General features: G+C 35.8%; 1 protein-coding gene across 1 annotated transcript in view; it reads right to left on the reverse strand.

The window, feature by feature from the left end:
* Positions 1-9,575: 9,575 nt before the first annotated feature.
* AQP3_4 (Aquaporin-3) overlaps positions 9,576-16,181 on the reverse strand; it is a gene marked incomplete at both ends in the record, with an annotated part of 28,329 nt that continues 21,723 nt past the window's right edge. Inside the window, one exon of the mRNA XM_051218083.1 lies at positions 9,576-10,224. The remainder of the gene's footprint in view (positions 10,225-16,181) is intronic.

A 16,181-nucleotide genomic window follows, 5' to 3' on the forward strand; every position in this document is an offset into this window, starting at 1 on the left:
CGCACCGCTGAGGAATCCTATACTAGGGCGAAATGACGGTCCAATACTTCCAGGTTTTTCATGGTGTTTTAGCTTCATTATCTCAACTACTGAAATATACATATGCAGTGAATGAAGACTTGATTGGGATAACTAATTTAATGTTTAATATGCAATCACACAATAGTTTAGTAAAATGTGAAAATCATACATTCAACACATTGTTTACACATCTGTGAATCATCTTTTACAAGTTTTATTGTTCCTTTATTCTTATTATCATCTTGATTGCTTTCAGTTTTCTTCCTTCTTCTCGTCGTTTTATTCTTCTCAACTTTCTGCTTGTGGAAGTTTTATTTCCAACAAGTGTTACATACTACTTATATATGCCAATATAAGTAGTATGCACTACAATATATCTATAGAAACTGATCATTTGTTGTCTATCACATTAAGGCAATGAGAAATTATCAGTCCTTTAAAATCATAATTAATAATTTGAAAATATAATAAACGATATAAAATAATTGACTTGAGATATGATATTTAGGGGAGTTCTATCTTCTGGAGATAACACAATGGAAACGATTTCATTCATTTTTATGTGCAAAAATAAACAAAACTAAAAAGGAGAAACTATCCAACCAAAAGTATAGAGTGAAGATATTTAGGAGGGCAGTATGATTTTAATCTCAAAGATTAATTGTTTATTAAATCAATTAACTTTAAATGAATATCTTATCAGAATTATCTACTTACCTTTATAGGAGTACATATATTACGGGATAAAACTGAGCCGGATGAATACTGTAACTTATTATAACCTTACTAGTATGCAAAAATATAAGTATACGGCCATAGAGATTGTTGAGTTATGATTAAGATCATGAATCGATCAATGTTAGATTGCCAATGAAAAACTCTTACGGGACTCCTCAACAGTGAGCATCCATGATTTCGAACGCGGGATTCGAACCTAGGACCTTTGGTCTCGCGCACGGACGCTTAATCACTGGGCCGGTTTTAGTGTCTAACTTTAACCAATCCACGATATTGGACGACCATCTTTCATGGTCCACTGTGGGTAACTGCCTCACACCTGACACGGACTAGCACCTCTGGTCACTGGTCAGAGGTCTATAGTTTAAGCTTTCTTGTGCGAAATTGAATACCCTGTATTAGGATCCCTCATGGGGAATCGTGGATTTGCATTGTCGAGGAGTCCCATACTACTTTTTACCATTATATCTCACAAAATACGTAAATAGAAACCAGAAAACAATAAACAGTTGTTTCATCCAGGTAAGAAACTTCTTAGTATGACTAAAATATCAACCAGGAATCAAAATTAGATGCCCATCATTATCAACAATCTGTCATGAGAGAGAACAAACTAGCTGAGGAGGAAATTAGGAAAAACGTGTTAAACGTGGATGAGACATGCATTTCGAAAATCATCAAAATTCATCATAAGGTAAATTCTACATCGTAATCCTGAAAGGAAACGGAAAATTAGAATCAGAAAAACGCACAATGTTGAGTATTGGAAGCAGACATGAAAACGATCAGTAACGAATGAAAACAAGTGGAAAGGGTGTGTCAAAGATAGAGTTAGAAGGAGAATGTCAGTGTTGGCCTATGTTTCTCAAAGTGGGGCAACAGATATAAGTAAGTAAGTAAAGTAAGTAAGTAAGTAAGTAAGTAAGTAAGTAAGTAAGTAAGTAAGTAAGTAAGTAAGTAAGTAAGTAAGTAAGTAAGTAAATAAAGAGATTTATCCCAAAACGACTGCGAATAATATCTCACGAAGAATAAATCTAGTCTCATCATAATATTCATTTGATTAAATCGGTCATATAATTATGAAGTTCGTTTTATGATTTAAAAATAGAGAATAATTTAATTAAACGAATAATAAAAATTCTTCATTAAAATCATTTGATCAACTTTAATGAAGTGAAGAATCTTGTTACTAAGTAAATAATTTTTATATGTTTACTTAATTGTTGTGAATGAATAAGAATGAAGGAGGTTAACTATCTTCATCTTTTACTACTCTTAGATGTATATTCTTAAATTGTAGACTGAATATAAGTGTTTTATACTTGATAATAGTTCTGATATGATAATGAAGGAAAATTGTCTTATTGTATATCGCAATCTATGTCTCTAAGTGGTTTTTTTCATCAGTTATCTCCAACCATCATGTAACATTATAATTGATAATGATATGAAGTGCTTTATGATTTTCAAATTGAGCGACACATCCATCATTGTGTTTAGTGAATTACTATCTCACAACATACGTGGATGAAATGCACTGGTCATTGCTTCTCACTAGAACTCCAGGAAATACCTCCTGGAGACGGTCATCAGTGAGCATATGTTGAATAATATCAGAAGTGATTTTTGTGGATATTTTAGTAATTTTAATGGTTGAATTCATTAGTCGATTGATGTTAGACCACCATTGAAAATCCGGAAGCACTGGACGGTCGTTTCGTCCTATTGTGGGTATCCACGATCCCGCCTTTCGCGAAATTTTAACCCAGAGCCTATCACTCTCGCGCGCGAACACTTAAATTTTAAACCACTGAGCTGTCCAGCATCCAATGGTGTTAATGTCTAACTTCAACCAATCCACGAAATTACGCCACCGTCTACATTTCATTTATCATTGAAATGGATTTCTTTGGTGAATGGTTCATTTTATTGATTTTCACTCTCATTAATTATTAGTTTATCTGGATTAAATGAATATGTGCTTTGATTTCATTAAAACACAAATTAGACTCGAATTATTCATAGTGAACCTGTATAATAAACATGTTAGTACGAGTAACTAATTTTGGAAAGTAATTCCTAGAGTTACAGTCAGAAGTCTTGATTAATAGAGTTTACCTCTGTTGGATGTGAGATAATTATCTACCAATAGAATTAACTGAAGTTAGGAATATAAAGCATCAGATATTTATTCAATGATCTGAAGGTGAAGCACTTACTGTGAGATGCACTGTCATTGTGAAATTCTATTCTTGGACAAAATACCTGTCTCATAAATGTTTCCCAGTTTTTAATCGTCATTCAAATAAGATCAATCTGTAATATAAACTACACAAGATAAGTAATACCTAACAGCATCTTACTGGTATAATGGATAGATAATTGTATGAATGTTCAGTGTAAGTTTTGTGATTGATCACTTGACCTAATATAATGAATGTATCTGAATGATACCTACTCACAAATTCATATCACTGACCCAATAAGCTCTCAATGAACTAATATGTATCATTTCATCCTAACAAAATAATACACCTCTATGTAAAATAGTTCATATCTATGTCAAAATTTATTCTAAATTCATCGGTTATTTACTTCCTTATTGAAATTATAATCGATACATATAGCGTTTTATATCTAGCCAGAAGGTACTTTGTGTATTAGGGGAGTATGTAGAGTAATATACGTGAGGAAAACTGAAAAACAGAAAAAAGGTAGACCAGTAAGTGCGCACACAATGCACATATATTTACCTGGTTGAAATCATCAGTCAATTGAAGCTAGACCACCATGGAAAACCTGGGAGCACTAGACGGCCGTTTCGTCCTAGTATGGGACTACTCAGTAGTGCGCGCCCACGACCCTGCACCCCGTGGGATTCGAACTCAGGACCTAGTGGTTTCGCGCGCGAGCACTTAACCACTAGACCACTGAGCCTGCATCCAATGGTGTTAATGTTTAACTTCAACCAATCCACGAATTTGCGCCACCGTACACCATTGTCTTCAGTGAGTTGATATCTCACAAAAGACCTGGTTGAACTCCACTGGTAACGGCTTCTCACTAGAACTCCAGGAGTGTCTCCTGAAGTCAGTCACTAGTGAGCGGGTGATTATTATTATCAGAATGGGTTTTGTGGAGATTTTAGAGATTTCACTGGTTTTTTTCAAGAAAGTAATAGAGAATAATTAGTAATAAAATAAGCCATAGATTAAGACAATATAGAAATTGAAACTACAAGTAGATAGTTCAGTCAGTCTGCTGCAAAGTAGGACCAGGCACATATATTCATCGGTCCAAGCTGTCACACTTCATTAGCACAACAAGATGAACACCAAATTCATGGTAATTACTTTAATGGTAGTAATATATATACAAGAAACATTGCATACAAGGATATAATAAAAGAAGAAAGAATTAGTTGGTAGAAAGAAAGGTATAAAGCTATTTTAATCTCACGGTTTAATGGAAGAGAAAGAATGTATACACCTACGCAACTGTGATCGATTCTGAGCCATGTCACTCGGAGTCTCCAACCACTGATCACGATGGACCCCAACCAAGTAGTCTGCATCTACCAACATGGCTTAGACTAGAAGTTAGTGTTTTTGTGGACTGATGCCACGTTTTGGCTGGTTTGGTCGCCCCTAACTTTTTTCCAACCATCCCCAACAGTAGTCAACCTGCTACAATACAGTTCACTCATATCTTCGTCTCCTTTTTATTAAATTCTTGTTATTTCGTTAAAAATTCCATTTCGTGATTCATAATATTGATTATTTGTATGAAAGATATTCCAGGAGAATTTATACTTATCAAATTGACTTATTCTGGACTGTTATTTATTTTTAAATACATTTTGGTAACTCATAAATGACTGAGCAGTAGTCAGTATGGAATTGTGAAGATTATTAAGTTTCATTGAAATCATGAACTGATCTAAGTTCTACACACATTGAAGAACTGGAAATACTAACGAGCTCTTTTGTCGTAGTACGAAACTCTTCGACAATGAGCACTCACGATTCTGCACATGAGAATGGAGACCAGTAACTTTCGTAGATTGATTGAAGTTAGACACAAAATCCGGCTCAGTAGTCTAGAGGTTAAGTGCTCATGTGGAAGAACAAAGGTCCTGAGTTCGAATCTGAAGAGCAGAATCGTGGATACACACTGCTGAAGAGTCCTATACGAGGACGAAACAGTCGTTGAGTGCTTCCAGATTGCTTTAATTGACTCATGAACTCAGTTATTAAGTTACTACAATCTCCACAAAATCCAACTTCTGATAATTATTTATGAAAATTACGTTCATGAAGTGAACTTAAAGGTTTGAAAGAAAAATTGAAAAACAGAAAAAAAACGTGATTGACCTTATAAACTTAAAGCAAGAATAAAGGAAGAAATCGCCCAATAACACATCTCTATAGAAAATTATATATATTTAGAAGAATGGGAGTTGTATGTAACTGGGCTTAATTTAATCGACTTATCATTTGAAAAGAATAAACAAAATGAATTTTTTTATTTTTTCTTAAGAAAAAAATAAATTTCAATGGTTAACATCATGAGTCAGTTGGAGTTAGATCACCATGGGAAACCTGGAAGACCGTTACGTCCTATTGTGGGACTTCTCAGCAGTGCGCATCCACGACCTCGCTCCCTGCGAGATTTGAACCCAGGACCTATTAGTTTCACGCGCGAGCACTTAACCACTAGACCATGTCATAATGTCATAATATTTCATCTATAATGTAGGTGTTTTCTTCATGTTTATCTCAAATTAGGAAAGGTTTTCTCTGGATCATGATGTCGAACTCAATTCAATGTTCATAAATAATTCATTTTGCAAGGGATATACTGACATTATTTCAACAGGTTAATGTAGAGCCCCCAAATGCCCTGGTACGGCCGAGGGTGGGGATAGTTAGCTCTCCCTCTCGAACTACTCTCATATGGCCACGCGTATACAGCCACTGTCAAGGAAGTCCTACTTACTGTCTTTTCGTGGCGTGGATGTTGTTTACGAAACTAAGAGGATGAAAAGCGAATGTCAGGCAGGGGCTTTAACCGGGTTGATGGACACAGAGGGTCTACCTAGGGGAGTTGAAAAACCCTCATTCCAAAACAGTGGTGCACATAGGCTTCAGGATCCTGAAGGAACAAATGGCGCATGAACCTATTGTTGGTCACTGGCTACCATGGGACTGCATGTCATGACAGTCGCTCCACTGCCTCGTGGGTCAGACCTTTGGGTTGAGGGCTCGGGGTGTGGCCTCTCAAGAAAACCACCTGCTTCGGTCTGGGTATCCGGACAGTAGTACAGCTCACACACAAATCAAGTGACTTGTGTTAGCCGCTTTTACATTGTTCGAATTAATTTGTTATAATATTTCTATCTACATTCATATATATTCAACATCACTTTCAGCTTGGTGCTTATGAATGATGAATAATTTAGAACTCAAATATGTGAATTAAGTTTTCATACAGATGGCTTGGTGATTGAAGATTCCCAAACTTTCATATTATATTTTCAAAGCACTGAAACGTTTTAACTTCATTGAGACTGTTTTAAATCTTAGTAAATGTCCACCTTCAATCAACGCGCTTCATCGGGCATTCATCTTTCAATCTCGTTGATATGTATGTATATATCTCACATTGAACATGTTCAAACTCCACTAGTCATGATTCCAGGAACTTTTCTTCAAAATAAGCCATTTATGAGCATATAAGTATTATTAGAATAAGGGATTTTTAAAGGTTGTTGACTAAACATTGTTAAAGTTTCCTTTAATTAATCATTTCTTATTATGTTTTAGTTTAGACTGCACTTTACCAGCGATCCTCAGCTATCCAATCGGAATAAAGTTAGCGTTTCTAGTTTTTATCGCGATTTTTCAAATGCAGTCTTCTGACTACTATAAGCAACAATGTAAGCATGTTCCGGATCCGATTCTCCCCCTCGAAATGCAAAATGTTGCTTCAGGATTGGGTTGCATTGAGACCTGAACTAACGATAGGGAGGGAAGTAGTTGCGCGTGTCGACCGCTTCACTTATCTGGGAAGTCTCATCAGCCCTTGTGGTCTGGTGTGTGACGAAATCTCAGCATGGATACAGAAGGCTCGACTAGCTTTCGCCAACTTGCGTCATTTATGGCATAAGCGATATATCCGTCTATCAACCAAAGGACGTGTTTACTGTGCAGCAGTTCGTTCCGTCCTACTTTATGGCAGTGAAACATGACCGGTAAGAGTAGAGGATATTCGTAGGTTACTAGTATTTGATCATAGGTGTCTTCTAAACATTTTTCGTATATCTGGGGACCATCGAGTAAGTAACGCATTTGTCAGGAAACGGGTACTAGGTAAGGATGGTAAATCAATTGATGAAGTAGTGAAACTTCATGAGTTGAGATGGCTGGGACCAGCGTTACTTATGCCCAATCACCGACTGCCCTGACGTGAGATGTTCAGTGGTACAGGAGTAGGTTGGAAGAAAGCTAGGGGTGGCCAGACCAAAACATGGCACAAGTCCACGAAGTCACTGACAAGTGGACTGAGCCATGTTGGTAGGTGTAGACTACCTGGTTGGGATCCGCGAGATGATAGCAACCGATGTTTAGAGATCCTGAATGACATGGTGTTGAGGTGATCCAGAAATCGCTTGCAAAAGACAAGCAAGCATCAAGAAACACTAAGAAGTGTTTCGTCCAATCAGCGCTCATTTGGAGTCTTGGCCAGAAATATCAAGGTAGCGAAACGTCACATGCGGAAGCTCTGATTGGTTGGCTATTACAGTGCTACTATGTTTAGTAGCATTCCAGAATACTCCAGCGACCCAAGGACATTTAGATATATTATAAAAACCCTATATTTTCTGTAATAAAATGAACCTCGGAGTAAAGTATTTTCCCTCATACTTGCGTCTTCTCTCTGGTGTTCAAGTCGCTGTGCAGTTCTAGACTGCGGGGTACCAGAATAGCTTAGGAAACTAATATAGAGTTCAATCGATAAAACTTATCACATGGCTCAAAATCGTTTGCGATGGCGTAGGTGCATCCACTCTTTGTGTTCTCCCAAATTCTAATCTTCTGAATTCTTCATGTCCCCTTTTTTTCTATCTCTTCAAATTTATTTCGCTGTATTATACTCCTTGAATAACATCTTCAAACCCTAATCTTTCAGATTACTGCTTATACTCTCACCACCTCTAACACTATGAGATTTGAATCGACAACTGCATTTCTGTGTTAATGTGGTATGGCAACTTGAACTGATGTACGCACGTACGAAGTTCTAAGTTGTGACTGACTGAGTGTTTCTAGGTTTTATTGCGATTTTTTAAATGCACTTTCAGAAAACCTATTACATATACAGATAATGTTAACGAGATTTAGCATTTTACCTCGTTTAAGAGATGATTCAATGATGCATCATCTGCAGGTGATCGGCCTTTGGAGAAACAGTATTTTATGTGATTGTGGTTAGGAAATGATGTGTGCTGAGATCGGAGACTCGAAATCAGATATAATATTTTACGCTGAAAAAGAATCTCATCAAAGAAATGTGTAAGATATGACACATTATTTGTCGATTCAAAGCTGTCATCGCAACAAATCATGATTATAATGATTGAATAGGTTATCGAAATCTACGTTTGGTTGTTTTCTCATTTATTGTTCTCAGGGTCACTCTTAGAATAGTTGAAGGTCGTCGGTATAGTATAGTTTTTTTATGTTTAGTCCATAAACATTCGAAAACATATTGGCGTGGTTTTAAATCATTCCCATCTATATTCCTAGTCTAATCGGACAAATATTTCAGCATAAAAGATAATTTGATTTGTGAGAATAACTTCATGAAAACTGATAATTATTCTGGTGCTTAATGATAATATACTTTTTATAATTAGCGTGCGGAAACTTGAAGAACTACGAAAGCCATCATCCAGAAGATACAAGTGTTCATTAACAAATGTCTACGCAAAACACTTAGGATCCATCGGCCAGATACTATCAGAAACAACCTATTGTGGGAGAGAATAAACCGAATCTCAGAGGAAGAAGAAATTAGGAAGAAGTGATGGAAGTGGATAGGACACGCATTGAGGAAAGCATCAAATTGCTTCACAAGACAAGTCCTCACATGGAATCCTCAAGAGCAAAGGAAAAGAGGGAGATCAAAGAACACATTATTCCGAGAAATGGAGACATACATGAGAAGAATGGATAACAACTGGATAGAACTAGAAAGGAATGCCCATGATAGAGCGTGTTGGAGTATGCTGGTCGGCGGCCCATTCTCCTCCACGAAGGGAAACAAGCTTAAGTAATTTATAATAAGCGTAAGGAGCTGAAACTTGGAGAACCACCATAACCATCATCAGCAAAGTACAAGTATTTATAAACAATTGTCTACGTAAGATACTCAATGTTCGTTGATCGGATACCATCAGTAACAGCCTACTATGCGAGAGAACAAACCAGGTTCCAGCTATGAAGGAAATCAGTAAAAGATATTGGTAGTGGATAGGACACAAATTATGGAAATAATCAAACTGTATCAAGAAATAAGCGTTAAATTAGAAAGCTGAAGAGAAACAGAAAAGAGGAGCACCAAATAACACACTGTATCAAGAATTGAAAATACACATCAAAAGAATGAATAGTACCTGGAAACAAACAGAAAGAATATATATCCAAGATAGAGTTGATGAGAAGTCTATACTCCTCCATGAGTACTAATAGACAGAATTAAGTAATCTTGTCTAAACATGTGTTTACTTAAATGAAATTGACTTATATATTACCAAATGGAACATGTCAAATCATGAATATCATTGAATGAAAAAACTTGTTTAAATGACAATCTCTTTAGTTAGTCAGATAGATTTGAAAAGAAATACTAATGACACCTTATAATATGGTATACATTTGTTTTATTTAAATTAATTAATGAATAAGCTTTAAATAATGAATAAATGTTATGAAATTTCAATCTTAGAATAGAATGATATGCCCTGATATACTCTCATTTTTCTTATCTTCCAAAACAGAATTTACGAGAATTGGATGAGGTTAGACATTAACACTATTGGATGCCGGCGTTCGCTCACGAGAGTGAATGCCTTGGGTTCGAATCCCGCCAGCAGGATCGTGGAGGAGCACTGTTGATGAGTCCTACAATAGGACGAAACGGCCGTCCAGTGCTACCAGGTTTTCAATGGTGGTCTAACATCGATCGATTCATGATCTCAATCAATGATTTAAGAGGACACGCCAGAAAAATGTTTACAAGTCCATCGACTTTCCAAATCGAATCATCAGTAAGTAGAATTCATTATATGAAGACGTGGTTGAGGCTTCATTCGTCGATTCTTTCAAAACAAAAGTTGGATTAACTGAAAGACCATGATTGCCAGGATTAACACAGGCCATTAAGCCTCCTGTCCTTTCCAATCTGAAAATGAATGATCATGGAATTAAATGATATAAAGTGTATTAAAGTGACTTCTATGATAATCAAATTTCAATTAACTAGTCATAAATAAGGTAGATCCAAGAACAGATATAAAATCAGTTCAAATTAATATAACAGTATTGAGTAATGAAATTATGAAGATCAGTACTAGATCGATAAATAAGTCAATCATAAAGATGATACGAGAAGATCAAAGGTGAAAACTTCTACTCTATTGTGACATTTCCGATCATTGATTATGATAACTGAGCAGATCCTAACCAAGCTTAGATCAACTTTGAGGGACTTCATGAACTGATATCACGTTTGGTCTTGGTCACCTCTAGCTTCCTGCGAATCTACTTCTACTCCACCTAACATTGAGATTCTAGATAAGTGATGATTGTGAAGGTGACATTATTTTCAAGTAAATTAGTCAGTGAGAATGCATACTCTCATTAACTGATTTGTCACTATTGCCCACTAACATCTGCCTAACGTCGACATTTCTTGCTCGGTTATTTCTTAAACATTATTAATGCTTCGAAATAACTTATTATTGAGTACTTGCGACTTATGAATATTTTCTACTTTTATAGACCCTTTTTTACTTCCACAGGAGTGTATAAAGTGGACTTCTTTGTAGTATACTCGTCTCCTGGTTAGCAATCTTGCATCTTGTCAACGCTACATGTGGTGCTTTCTGGCAAGGCCAACAGGACTTATTGAAAAAATATCGAAATATCATCAGATACCAACCTATTAGGGTTAATAAGACTTTCAAAATATACCAACTGTTCGATACGATCAGCTACTTCACTCTCTATGATCGATCTAAGAGATGACTCAGATTGGTCTTGAAGAGACAATGCTTACCTAGTGAGAGGCAAACGTTTACCAAATACTCCTGGACTTTTGTTAAAAACAGTCTCAGAATTGCACTTTATCAGAGTTTCTGTCAAACAGAACTTCATCATCTAGATATGTCGAATTGATAAGTGGATCTCTTGATAAGAGATCAATCCCTTAAAAGTTGGACAAGGAAAGGGTTATCTCTAACAAAATGACCTTGACAGAATCAAATAAAAATGAAGATAGTGGGAATCCTAACGACCATAAACTTAAGTTTTCATCTCAAATGAAAGCTTATTATAAACTCTAACTCATGTGATAGTGTTGATTACCGAGTCCTCACAAGGTTTGGAACAAATTTAAATGACAAACTCTGTCAGAAAACGTCTCAAAATCAAGAGTTTCAATAAGGTCATGTAATACAACTATAGTCAAACATCAGTAAATGCGACTAGGGTTACCTATGAACAGATAGTGATGAGATTACTTGCAGATTGGTTAGCGCAGATATCATAGGCTGAATGATATATATATGCTCATGATTTTACTTAACAGTTCATAATTGTCACAATTGATTGATCACTGAGTGGTGATCAGTGTCATGTGTGTCAAGTCCTTATTTAGTGCAGATCGAATGCTATCAATCATGTTGCAATGTGACCACCAGTCTAGGCGACTCGACACTGCGGGCACTATATACTGAGATTAGATGGTGGTTGGAGGTAGTCGACAAGAAACCCTGGACCCAGGTTTCGTGCTACTTGACACTTGTCAGCAAGGTGCACCCGTAATGTTGAGGGACCTAGTGCTCCCTGACGGATTCGATCACGTGTCACCCAGCTTCACAGTCAGAGACGTTACCACTGAACTATCCGGGCCGCTATTGACCTACTGTAGGACCGAGATTTAATCACAATTCGATAGCATTCGATCTGCACTAAATAAGGGCTTGATACACATGACATTGATCACCACCCAGTGATTAATCAATTGTCATTACATTAGTTCCCTCAAGATCACAGATACACCTTGCTGACGAGTGCCAAGTAGCACGAAACCCGGATCCAGGGTTTCCTGTCGACTACCTCCAACCACCATCTAAGTTCATAATTGTTCATATAAATAGTCGTTGAAGTGTTTGATAGTGTAGTGAACAAGAACACCAGCGGCGACAATCGAATTCCACCTACGGTATCATGTATGCTCACTGTTGAGGAGTCTCATACTAGGACGAAATGACTGTTCAGTACTTCTAGGTTTTTACTGCTAGTCTAACATTGATCGATTCATGATCCCGATCAATACTCAACAATCTCCGCAACTCTATATTGATAAATGAAATATCACCAGATTCAATAAAGAAAACTACGAATCTTTACAATAAACTCGGATAAAAGATTGGCAGTAACTAGAAATTATTCACTAATCAATAACTAATAAAACAAAACTCCTAATAGTTTAAATTGTATGGTAGTCAACGGAAGTAAAATGACAAATACAGATAAAAAGATTACTGATTAATGGGTATGTAAATAAAATTGTGTAATTAGTTCATTTGGATTGATAAGACAATATTTGCCTTTCTTATGACAGTTGTAACCATTTATTACAGTGTAGAATTTATTTACTTTTAAGGTTGAATAAACAATACGTTTAATGCAAGATACTCAACATCCATTGGCCGGATACCATCAGCAACAGCCTACTGTGGGAGAGAACAAACCAGCTTCCAACTGAATGGGAAATTAGGAAAAGACGATGGAAATGGATGGGACATACATTATGAAAATCACCAAACTGCATCACGAGACAAGTGCTAACTTTGAATCCTGAATGGAAACAGAAAAGAGGAAGGCCAAAGAACACATTACGTCGGAAATAGAAGCAGATATGAAAAGGATAAGTAACAACTGGAGGGAGCTAGAAAGTTTGTCCATGACAATGTTGGGTGGAGAGTGCTGGTGGTTGGCCTATGCTCCTCCACGAGAAGTAAAAGGAGTAATCAAGTAAGTTAATGAAATAAATTAGAATGAAATTGAAATGATATTAAGAGTTATTTCTAGTTAGAAACTGGATACATACGTTTACGACTGTAATCATTATGATTTTTATTGTCAATATGGTAACAGAAACTATAACTGGAGCCTTTCTGGGGCTACTGACGGTCTCAAACCCAGATAAAAGAGGAGGGTTGGGCATGGGGTTAGCGACTCAATCCCGTAGAAAACTAACTCGCTAAAAAAAATGCTAACCAGGAAAACGCTAATGATAACTGAATTTACTATATGAGCTTTGTAATGTTAGTTAGATTAGATTATTGTACCATTTTAACTTGACCGAATTGTAAACTAATAACAATTACATGGAAAAAATATAACGAAAGCAATAAAAATAGATTTATTAGTATGGAGGTATTTAAAAGTCGTTGAATTTAACTGTTTTCATCATAGACATACCTCAATTATACAACCATAATAAATCAGGAAACTCTGAAGGGATAGATGTTTCGTGTTAATCTTGGAAATCTTGATTAACAATATGCATGAACGATCCAATTAAGGATGGAATCCAAGACTTTCAGATCTTGTGGAGAGCACCTGTTCTATAGCGTATTCATAGATAGTTGTGTAATATTAAGAAATGATTAAAGTCAAACTTATAAACCATTATATACCAACTCATTGGTCTAAAGATTTAACGCTATCCATAGGATTACGGGCTCATAATCCCCATCAGGATTATGGATGTAGACAGTTACTGAGAAGTTTAATACTCAGACGACACAATGTTCTCTTTTGTTTTCAAAGATTGTCGAAGATCAGTCTCAGATGCAAACTATAGTAAGAATTATAAGTGTATATAAAGTAATTTTATTGATTCGTATATATAAGTCTTTTCATAACCGTGACTCTTCGGAGTTACATTCATTATTTGATGATATAAAACAGGTACTAATATAAAACGTAGTAAATGGTCCCTGAATGTAAAGACTATTTTTCATGTCTGAAAAAAGTACTGAAATTCTTTTGATGTTAATAATTTTAAGTAAACAATAAATAAGAATAATGGGAGAACTAAATTACCATAAATATTATTTTATTCATAAGTAAAGATGGATGATGGGCAGAAGTGGAATCCAGAACGCGCGTTTCGTTCTGTTCGAGACTTGTCAGCTAGATGTACCTGTATCTCACAGTTTATATTCACTCTGAGATTTGAACGTAATACCATTCGTTTCAAACGCCATCGCGTTCTCCACTTAGCTACTGAGTTCTGATAGCCCTTTGATTATGCAATGGGATGAATTTAAATTCACTTAGTATTGTTTTGCTTGAACCTTCCCATTGAGGTTTAAGATTGCAATTGAGATGTAGTTACATCCAGCTGACGAGTCTCAAATAGGACAAAATGCGCGTCCTGAATTCCACTACTAGCCACTATCCATCTTTGCTTATAAAGCTTGTGAATGAAGGCAATACGCATAGTATACACATATGCCAATAACAGACTGATCAATTGCAGTCTTAAACCTCAATGAGAAGATTCAAGCAAAATAATACCAAGTGAATTTATCAAGTTGTTATTTCGTAACTTATAGAAGAGGATAAATCTTTCATTTGAACAATATGAACCTTCACGTAATTGTTATATTTATCGAAATTATTTCTGTTTTTATATGTGGTATTTCTTTGATAATCTTTGTTTCGATTATCATCCTGAAGAAGTTCAAACAAGTTTATTGGACGAAACATGGGAAATTTTTAAGACTTTAATCGCTAAGATTATTGAAGAATATAATTTTCACATAATAATTACATATGTAGTATGTTATATCTTGAGGCGTTAATCCATATCACGTGCTGAATTCACCAATCAACATTCGGTTATTAGTTTATCAACTTCATGTTACTATTCCATCTATAGCTTAGTGTCCTTAGTCTTCACCAATTATACATTCTGACCTGAACATTGACCTTGCGTTAACGTAAGTTATACTCCCATCAGTTTATCTATTTGAAAAACTTTCTATCCTTAGACTTGAGTTTAAAAAGAAGTCTAGAATCAAGTTTCTAATATGTCATATATATATCGTAACAGTAACTAATAAGCTCAGCTTAGGCTTACGATAATGACAATGTTGAGATATATTATTACAGTTATGATGTATGACATTTGTGTTAACAGATATAAGTAGTATGTATCATCAGTTGGAATTGGAATGCATACCATCAGAAAGTTGAGAAGGTTGAATTAAAGAAAACAAGATAGGGTAACAACAGAATTGAAGAAAGATCACAAAGCATGTAAAGGACAATTGATGGAAGATATGAAAATAATGTATTCAATGTATGGTTATTATATTTTACGAAAGTATTTTGTAATGATTTTGATTACTTGAGTGTACGATCACTACACATTTATCTACTAATTATACAATAAAATTATAATTAATAATAATATTAATGTCAGAAGGGGTTTTGGTGGATATTAAAGTAATTTTAATGGTTGCATTCATGAGTCGCTTGAAGCTAGATAACCTGGAAGCACTGGACGGTCGTTTCGTCCTATTGTGGGACACCTCAGCAGTGCGTATCCACGATCCCGTCTCGCGCGCGATCGATTAACTTCTAGACTACTGAGCCGGCCGTCATCCAATGGTGTTAATATCTAACTTCAACTAATCCATGAAATTGAATGACACATCCATCATTGTGTTCAGTGAGTTACTATTTCACAACAGACCTGGTTGAACTGCACTGGTCGATGCTTCTCACTAGAACTCCAGGAAAAACTTCTTGAAACCATTCACTATTGAGCATATGTTGATTAATATCAGAAGGGTTTTTGTGGATATTGTAGTAATCTTAAAAGTTGAGATCATGAGTCACTAATAATTATTATTATTACTATTGTCCGAAAAATAATTCCGAAAGTACCAACTCGAATTAATATGTTCTTTGATCTTCCTCTTTTCCTTTGTTTAGCCTTGAGGATTCCATGTGAGGGCTTGCCTTGTGACACAGCTAGATGCTTTTCTCAATGTGTGTCCTATCCAGTTCCATCACTTCTTCCTAATTTCTTCCTCCTCTGGGATTTGGTTTGTT

This window comes from Schistosoma haematobium, chromosome 7 (assembly GCF_000699445.3).
Source record: "Schistosoma haematobium chromosome 7, whole genome shotgun sequence".
NCBI classification, from domain to species: Eukaryota; Metazoa; Platyhelminthes; class Trematoda; order Strigeidida; family Schistosomatidae; genus Schistosoma; species Schistosoma haematobium.